This window comes from Chelonia mydas, chromosome 3, assembly GCF_015237465.2.
Source record: "Chelonia mydas isolate rCheMyd1 chromosome 3, rCheMyd1.pri.v2, whole genome shotgun sequence".
Taxonomy (NCBI): domain Eukaryota; kingdom Metazoa; phylum Chordata; order Testudines; family Cheloniidae; genus Chelonia; species Chelonia mydas.
The window spans coordinates 53,888,299-53,897,947 of record NC_057851.1 but is presented as its reverse complement, the minus strand read 5'-3'; positions in this window follow the sequence as shown (position 1 = coordinate 53,897,947).

Sequence of the window (9,649 nt, the reverse complement as noted above, 5' to 3'; positions counted from 1 at the left end):
TTTAAGAACAAAAATATCTCCAGTCCCCAAGTAAAACTTTTAATTTGAATAGTTTACTGTTGTGGACTTAGTACTATTAGCTTATAAGTATTCACTTTTAATAATTGGGCCACATGATTTACAGTGCATACACACCACTGTTACCAGATTTTCCCATTACTTTGGGGTACACTCATTTATTCGGGTTACTCTTCTGTGGGGCTGGGGGTTTTTGGTAATTCTATCAATATACTACTTGTGTCGCTTGAGTTCTCACATGGAGCTCTACTTCCCCCGTCTGCAACTTCCCTCCCAATGGAGCTATCCTGCATGACCTAGGTTACCCAGGGCTGGGTTCTTCCAATCCCAGAATCAGACAAACACACACACACACATTAACAGAGCACGTCTGAGAGGACTGGGTTAATCAGCACTCCCAAGCTGACCCCTTATATGTTCCTGGACTCAGTAGGCTGTGTCGAGCAGCACTTCCAAGCTATCATCCTCATATGTCATGGGCACTGCACTGGAATAGAGTATGCCTGAATGTTGGATCATATTAAAGAAGTTCTGTATTAAAATCACAAATGAGTTTGAGTCCCCATAGTTTAAATTCCAGGGTATTACTAATTAAGAGGTCTCTTGGTTTTTGGTACTGTTTCTCTCCCTCTATGTGTGAAACTTGCAAGCTGCTAATTGCGTTAGTACATTCTAAGACAGTGTCTGTTCTCAAAGCAATTCACACAGAGAGAGACTCAAAGCAATACTCTGTAACAACAGAAACAGCACCCAGAGACTCCCCGCCCTTTTGTTTTATTAACAATTGTGATTAAAATAGAGACAGAGGATGTATCGGGATGGATGCTTGGTGTGGATAATAACTGAATGATCAGGGAGGTGCCAGCCTAAGAATCCAGTGTCCATCGGCTGAAGAAGGCGTCAAGTGGAAATAATCAGAGGACCCCCGGAGGGCAGACTGGAATCCACCCAACAGCCTCAAGAATGGGAGAACCAAAGAACAAGATAACATCTAGTGGCACGGAGCCGTCAGGAATGTGCTATCTGCCGATTGATTCAGCAACAGCATGATGAAGCAATTCCCATAGACTGGCATAGGAAGAAATTCCTATAAAAATGGACTCTAGAAAGCGAGAACTTTGGGGTCTGATTCTGCAAACCAACTTCCAGGAGCATCAGATGAGCATCTGACAAGGCCCTGCTCCCTCCTCATGTCCAGGCCACCTGGCCAGTGGCTTGGCATGAGCAACTCTAAGGCTGGTAACTATGATAACAACCTTGCAGAACCTGTGTGTGTGTGTTTGTATGAATGAATGTGTGAATAAATATGAGATTGAATGGAATGTTATAGCTATAACTAACTGCTTACTATGATTCTTTCTGTATTCACAATAAATGTGGTATTTTGCCTTTTTCCCTTTAATAAGATCCTGCTGGTTTTTATTTTATTGGTATAACATGAACATGCTAGGTCGAGCAGCACTTTCAAGCTTCCACTCTTATATTCCCCTGGACTCATCAGGCTAGGTCGAGCAGCACTTCCAAGCAGGTTCAGCACGTCCCATCCCCATATGCCCCAGGTTCAGCACATCCCTATCCTCACTTTCATGTTATAATTGTTCTGGTAGTAACCCACAGGATTTTTGGGCACTGCAGGGATCTTTAGCTTAGGTACGAGGAGCATTGCTGCAGAGAGAGAGAGAGAGAGAGAGAAGCAACCAGCTTAACCATGAAAGTTATTTATTGCCAGGTAATAACCATACAAGGGGAGCCAAACAAAACAGAATATTAAATATAACATAAATTTCAGTATAAAAGTCAGGTTTAGAAAACTATACCTGATCACACAAGTCAGGGTCAAAAGGCTATACCTAGAGAGAGAGAGAGAGAGAGAGAGAGGTTCTCACCACCTCATGCAGCTTGAATCGATCAGGGTTCCGTGGTGGTGGTGGTGGTGGTAGCTGAGGGTCCAGAGTGCCAGAGACAGGCATAGCCCCCAGCACGATCAGTCAGGAGAAAAAGAAGTCCCAATGGAACTGATGCAGTTTTTGGATCCAGGCATCAGAGCACTTACTTGAGCGTGGGTAGGGGTTTTTGTAAGGAAAGAACAGTGGTTCAAGGGAGAACACTAGATTTGTTTATGGGTAAACTGACGGCTCAAGGGAGTTGTCAAGGTTCCCTCCCCACTCTGAACTCTAGGGTACAGACGTGGGAACCCGCATGAAAGACTCCCTAAGCTTATTTCTACCAGCTTAGGTTAAAAACTCCCCAAGGCACAAATTCTCCCTTCTACCTTGGATTAGGTAATGCTGCCACCACCAAGTGACTTAGACAAACTCAGGGAAAGGACCACTTGGAGTTCCTACTTCCCCCTGATAATCCCCCAAGCCCCCACACCCCCTTTCCTGGGGAGGCTTGAGAATAAACAAGATGAGCACAGACCAACCTTGACGTTTTTTAGGACACTAAACCCGCCCCCCCCCCCATCAGATGCTAAAAGAAACAGAACTTTATTATAAAGAAAAAAGATAAAAGAAACACCTCTGTAAAATTAGAATGGAAGATAATCTTACAGGGCAATCAGATTTAAAAACACAGAGGATTTTCCTCTGCGCCAAACTTTAAAGTTACAAAAAGAAAACCAGGAATACACCTTCTCAGCACAGAGAAAATCACAAGGCAAAACAAAAATAAGCTCTAACGCATTCCCTTGCTAGTACTTACTAATTCTAATGGAGTTGGATTGTGTGCTTCCGTGATCTGTGTTCGGCAACCACACAGAATAGACAGACCAAAACCTTTCCCCACCCAACCCCAGATTTGAAAGTATCTTGTCCCCTTATTGGTCCTTTTGGTCAGGTGCCAGTCAGGTTACCTGAGCTTCTTAATCCTTTACAGGTAAAAGGATTTTGTGCCTCTGGCCAGGAGGGATTTCATAGTACTGTATACAGGAAGGTTGTTACCCTTCCCTTTATATTTATGACAGGAGTATACCAAAGTTGTTTTGTTCAGGCTAGACAATAGAAACTGATCATTCCTGGCTATGGGTGGTGTTCCTTCGAGGGAGCTCACAATGCAATTAGGCAGCTTCAGTATTTTGGATACCGGTAAAGGATGTATTACTAGAATTGGTCTGATAACTACTGAGCTGCGTGTGTGGAGGCATGGGTTCATTAATATCTGGAGCAGAGATCCCCCATCATGCAGTGCTTCCCTGCTTTTCTGGTCCCAGAGTTCAGTGCAGTTCTTGCCTTGAAACCTCTGTTCTCCATTCTGTATGCTAATGAAGATGCCTCCCTGTCCCATCTTCGATGCAAACGAGGCTAGGGGAGTTTCCTTAATCCTGTCACCCTTGCCTGGAGGGGTTTAAGTTTGTCTTCCATTGCCTTTTCATTATTTTTTGTCAGTCTTTCTTCTGATCGGCTTTGGTTCAAGCAAAGGCTGGGGGTGGGGGTGACATTGCACTCTATTTGATTTTATGAAAGTATGATGATGAGTGTGAATATAATGTAACTAAAATATGCTTCATGCAAAAGGTCTCTTGTAAGGTATCATTACAAAGCTTATAATCTACTGAATGTGGTCATCCTATTTGTATAAATGTATCACTCTTGTATCTGAAACTAGAAATATGAAATATAACTCTGAGGGCCTATTGTAATTATGCGAAGTGTGGGCCATTAATGGTGGTTTAGAATCTTGATGGCTCCCATCAACCAGGACAATTGACTGTGGATAGCTCTGATTGCAGGCAGGCCTTCCTGTGAGTCAGGCTAGGACGAATGAAGGCTTGGGGTCTTACAGTGATATGTGATCATGTCACCTGAACTGGAATCCATCTTTAACCTGCTGTTTTTCCATTGAGAAGGAGGAGTGGGAACCCAGAGGGACAAAGGAGTCCCACCTTATGCAAAAGATATATAAGTGGGTGGAACAGAACAAGGGGCCAGCCATCATGAGAAATCCCCTAGCTACCATCTGAGCTGGAACAAGGGCTGTACCACGGGAAAGGATTGTGCCCAGACTAGAAGGTGTCCGGTCTGTGAAAGAATCTTATTGAAACATCTCTTAAGGGTGAGATTTTATCTGTATTCAGGTTTTATTACTGTACTAAACTTAGACTGGCGTGTTTTATTTTATTTTGCTTGGTAATTCACTTTGTTCTGTCTGTTACTACTTGGAACCACTTAAATCCTACCTTCTGTATTTAATAAAATCACTTTTTACTTATTAATTAACCCAGAGTATGTATTAATACTTGTGTGTGTGGTGGGCAAACAGCTGTGCATATCTCTCTATCAGTGTTATAGAGGGCGAACAATTTATGAGTTTACCCTGTATAAACTTTATAGAGGGTAAAACGGATTTATTTAGGGTTTGGGAGTTGGGTATCTGACTGTCCATTGGGAGTTGGGCATCTGAGTGTCAAGGATAGGAACACTTCTGTAAGCTACTTTCAGTTAAGCCTACAGCTGTTAGGGGAGGTGGTTCAGACCTGGGTCTGGGTTTGCAGCAGGCTTGCGGGTCTGGCTCAAACCAGGCAGGGCACTGAAGTCCTAAGCGGACAGGGCAGGAAAGCAGGAGCAGAAGTAGTCTTGGCACATCAGCTGGCAGTTCCTAAGGGGGTTTCTGTGATCCAACTCGTCACAGGGGGTAGGGCTTTCATGAGTTAGACAGGCTAGACACTGCGCCCTAGTTCCCCAAGAACACAACTTCATCCTTTTCTCCTGTTTTTGTTTTTTAAAACTTTTGAATATTTCCTTATGTTCTGAAACATATTCCGATACACTAAAATGGGAAGAAAATGAAAATCTGTATCAAGTCTTTAAACCGTTATTGGCTGACAGCTTGAAATGTGTATGTGGTGGGCACGACATTCATCAGTATGTTCAGATGTGCACGCATTTCAGAGCTTGTGTGCATGCCTGTTTGTTTACTGTTTGTTTGTATCTTCTTGACTAATACATAACCTTACTTCAACAGGCAGCTTTGCATATACACACAGACTAATTTATTATCATAATACATACATATCATGCAATATACTGTATTTTCCAAATAAAACAAGTTATTTTTATATATTTGACTGATACAAAAGTAGGGTGAAAATCGGGAAAAAAACAAAATACTTTTTGTAAAACCCAGGATTTTTTTGGTAAAAACAGGTTTAAACTGAAAATGGAGGAGCTTAAAAATATAGTAATTTCTGCTGCAGAATTTGGTCCCATTATGTTGGCTATGGACAGCAGAGATATGAAGATGAGCTGAAGGTAGGGACTGAGAAAGGAAGTCAAAAGCCCTCTTTTCCATTGCCAAAAAGGAGGAAGGTGAATAGTGTGTGAAGACATCAGTTCCACGAGAAGGAGAGTGGGTGAAAAAATCCCCCTTCACTCGTAGGACAAGACAGTTAGCTTTTTGTAACTGTTGTTCTTTGAGATGTGTTGCTCATGTGCATTCCATGTTAGGTGTGTGTGCTCGCCACATACACCGGTGCCGGAAGTTTTTCCCTCAGTTGTATCCGTAGGGGACCAACTCTGGTGCCCTCTGGAGTTGCATGCGTATGGCTCCCCCCTCCCTCAGTTCCTTCATGCCAGAAACTTCGACAGTGAGGAAGGAGGGTGGGTCACGGAATCATGGGTCATGGAATGGACATAAGCAACACATCTAGTGAACATCTAGTGAACAGTTACGAAAAGGTAACAGCCTTTTCTTTTTCTTTTTCCAGTGCCTGCTCATACGCATTCCTTTGTAGGTGACTTCCAAGCAGTACCACCGGAGTCCATGGACCTGTCAATTGCAACACAACTCTGCAAAGCCAACATGATCTCTGGCTTCCTGGGGATGGCGTAATGCATCGTGAACGTGTGCACTGAAGACCACATCGCGACCATGCATATATTCTGGATAGGGACATGCATCAGAAAGGTAGCCGAAAACGCCTGTGCCCTAATCAAATGGCCTTCACTATCAGTGGAGAGACAGCCTGCGCAAACTCATAACAAGCACTGATGCAGGAGGTGATCCATTTCGAAATTCTCTGAGAGGACACCGGAAGGCCCTTCATCCGGTCAGCTATCACGATAAAGAGCTGGGTTGACCTGCGGAAGGGCTTGGTGTGCTCCATGTAGAACGCCAGAGCGCACCTGACATCTAGAGTGTGCAATCACCTCTCCTCACTGGTCGAGTGAAGCTTTGGACAGAACACCAGGAGGAAGCTATCCTGGTTGACACGGAAATGCGACATCACTTTAGGGAGAAAAGCTGGATAGGGCCACAGCTGGACCTTGTCTTTGTAGAATACCGTGTACGGGGGCTCTGAAGGGAGGGCTTTAATCTCGAAGATGTGCCTCGCTGAGGTAATTGCTACAAGGAATGCAACCTTCCATGACAGGTGGGAAAGGGAACAAGAAGCCATGGGCTCAAAGGGCAGACCCGTGAGCCTGGAGAGGACAAGGTTGAGGTCCCATTGGGAAACCAGGTCCCGGATCGGCAGAAAGAACCTTTCAAGGCCCTTCAGGAACCTGATCGACATCTCATGTGAGAATACCGATTTACCCTGGACGCAAGGACGGAAAGCCAATATGGTTGCCAGGTGCACCTTGATCGAAGAGAAGACGAGGCCTTGGTGCTTTAAGTGAAGCAGGTAATCCAGGATGGACTGCGGAGACAACTGGGTTGGGAAGATGTTGCCCTCCGACACCCAGCAGGAGAAATGCTTCCACTTTGCCAGGTAACTCGCTCTGGTGGACGGCTTTCTGCTTTCCAAGAGAACCTGCTGTACCTGACTGAAGCAGGCCTGTTCCTCTGGATTCAGCCATGCAGCATCCAAGCTGTGAGGTGGAGAGAGGCAATGTTCGGGTGCAGAAGCCGACCATGATCCTGTGAGAGTAGGTCCGGGTGGCTGGGAAGTGGCCATGGGGCTGCCACAGCCAGATCCCTGAGGGTGCCAAACCAATGCTGGCGCGGCCATTCCGGGGTGATCATAATGATTCATGCCTTGTCTCTCTTGATTTTTGAGAGGACTTTGCTGATGAGTGGAATTCGCAGAAAGGTGTACATCACGTCCCCTGACCATGACAGGAGAAAAGCATCGGAAAGTGAGCCTCTGCTGAGGCCTTGGAGAGACCAGAACTGATGGACCTTTCTGTTCTGTCTGGTGGTGAACAGATCCACTTGGGGAGTCCCCCACTTCTGTAAGAGCGCTCTGACGACCTCCAAATGGAGTGACCACTTGTGGTGAGAGAAGGACCTGCTGAGGTGATCTGCCAGCATGTTCTGGATGCCGGGGAGGTGCGAGGCTTCCAGGTGGATTGTATACTGAATGCAAAAGTCCCACCGGCAGAGGATCTCCTGACATACAGCTGATGAAAGCACTCCCCCAGGCCTGTTGACATAGAACATAGAGGCCGTGTTGTCCGTCAACACCTGCACCAACCAACTGGACAGCTGGGGAAGGAAGACAGCACAGGCTGGATGAATGGCCCTGAGCTCCCTGACTTTTATAAGTAATGCAAGCTCCTCTTGAGACCATAACCCTTGAGTCTGCAGGGTACCAAGGTATGCTCCACAACTTAGGTCAGACGTATCCAAAACCAGGGAGACCATGAGTCACAGACTTGCAAATGGCACTTCTTCCAACAGCAACATCCACCACCGCAGAGAGGTAAGTACCTTTGGAGGGATCGTGATGACCTTGTCTAGGTGATGTTTGGCTGAGGAGTAAACCGACACCAGCCACATTTGGAGGGGGGCAGCCTGAGTCTCAGTTGGTGGACAACATACGTTCATGCTGCCATGTGACCCAATAATTTGAAACCGACTCAGGCCACAGTGAGTGCTGACGCTGGCAATGAGATGCAATGACATTGTCCTGAACCTGACCTCTGGCAGAAATGCTCTGGCTCGGGTAGAGTCGAGTACTACTCTATATCCTTTGGACTGGGATTAATGGTGATATTTGTTTGTTTATCAGTAGGCCCAGAGCTTGACAAGTGGCTTGCAGCATCTTGATGCTGTGCTGGACTTGGACCAGCGCTTGATGAGCAAGTCATCGAGGTACGGGTAAATCTGGATACCCCGACATCTGAGGTAGGCTGCCACCACCAACACGCATTTCATAAACACTCTTGGCGCTGTTGCTAGGCCAAAGGGGAGCACCGCAAATTGGTAGTGGTTGGTCCCAACTAAAAAACATAGGAACCGTCTGTGTCCGTGGAATATCGATATGTGAAAGTAAGCATCTTTCAAATTGAGGGCAGCATATCAGTCTACCAGATTCAGGGAAAGAAAGATGGAGGCCAGGGAAATCATGTGGAACTTCAACTTCTTGAGATGCTTGTTGAGGTTCCACAGATCAAGGGTGGGGCATAGACTTCTCTTGGCCTTTGGGATTAAAAAAATAGCAGGAGTAAAACCCTTTCCCCCTTAAATGCAGTGGAACTCCCTCCACAGCTCCCATTCGCAGAAGGCCCTGTAGCTCCTGAGTGAGCAGATGCTCCTGAGAAGAGTCCCTGAAGAGGGACAGGGATGCGGGGAGGACAGAAATAAACTGGAGGGTATATCCCGCTGCTACTGTGCTGAGAACCTATCGGTCGGATGTTATAGCAGCCCACGTAGGGAGGAAGGGGAACAGGAGGTTGTAAAATAATAGGGAAGCAGGATCCAAGACACAGGCTGGAAGATCACCCTTGAGCGTACCCTCAAAATGCCTGCTTGGTTACGGTGGAGCTTGAGTGAGCAGAGCATGCCAGCTGATGGCCGTACTGGCACTTATAGCCCATGCCCTTTTTGTGGAAGGGCTCTGATCAAGGATGGCTCCCGAACCTGTAGGTCTGCTATGGCTTAAACTGCTTCCTTGTTGGCCCCGGCGTCTACAGGCCCAGGGAGAGCAAGCTAGCCCTTGAGTCTTTCAGGCCATGCAATTTACGGTCTGTCTGCTCAGAAAACAGTGCCAGGCCACCGAATGGAAAGTCCTGGATGGATTGTTGAACCTCCATCGAAAGGCCCGGCGACTGCAACCAGGACGCCCACCTCATTGAAATGGCCAAAGCCATAAGTCTGGGCCGCAGAGTCTGCTGCATCTGAGGCCGCTTGGAGGGCTGCCCTGGCCACCGCCCTGTCCTCATTGAAGATAGCCAGGAATTCCTTCCTGGGTTCCTCTGGGAGCGAGTCTGAGAATTTGGCCATGGACTGCCAGATATTACAATCGTAACAGCCAAGCAAGGCCTGATGGTTGGCCACTCTCAGCTGGATGTAGAATAAAATTTTCTACCAAAAAGAGATCAAGCCTCTTTGCCTCCTTATTCGTAGGCATCGATCCCAATTGGCCACACGACGAGTGAGCTTGGGGAGGGTGGATATAAAGATACTAAAACCCCTTAGCAGGGACATAGTATTTTCTTTCTGCCTGCTTGGAGATGAGGGGCACCGAGGAAAATGTCTGCCACAGGGCCTTAGTAATTTTCACCACTCCCTTGTGCACCAGCAATGCCACCCTGGAGGGGGCTGTTACACTAGGGCTCCACCAGCTCCTCAGCTTTCAGCCGCAGGTTTGAGGCAACCTCTTCAGGAGCTCCTGGTGGGCCCTGGCATCGTCCTGGGAAACTGAGTGAGAGGGCCCCACTATTACCTCATCAGGAGAAGATGAGGAGGA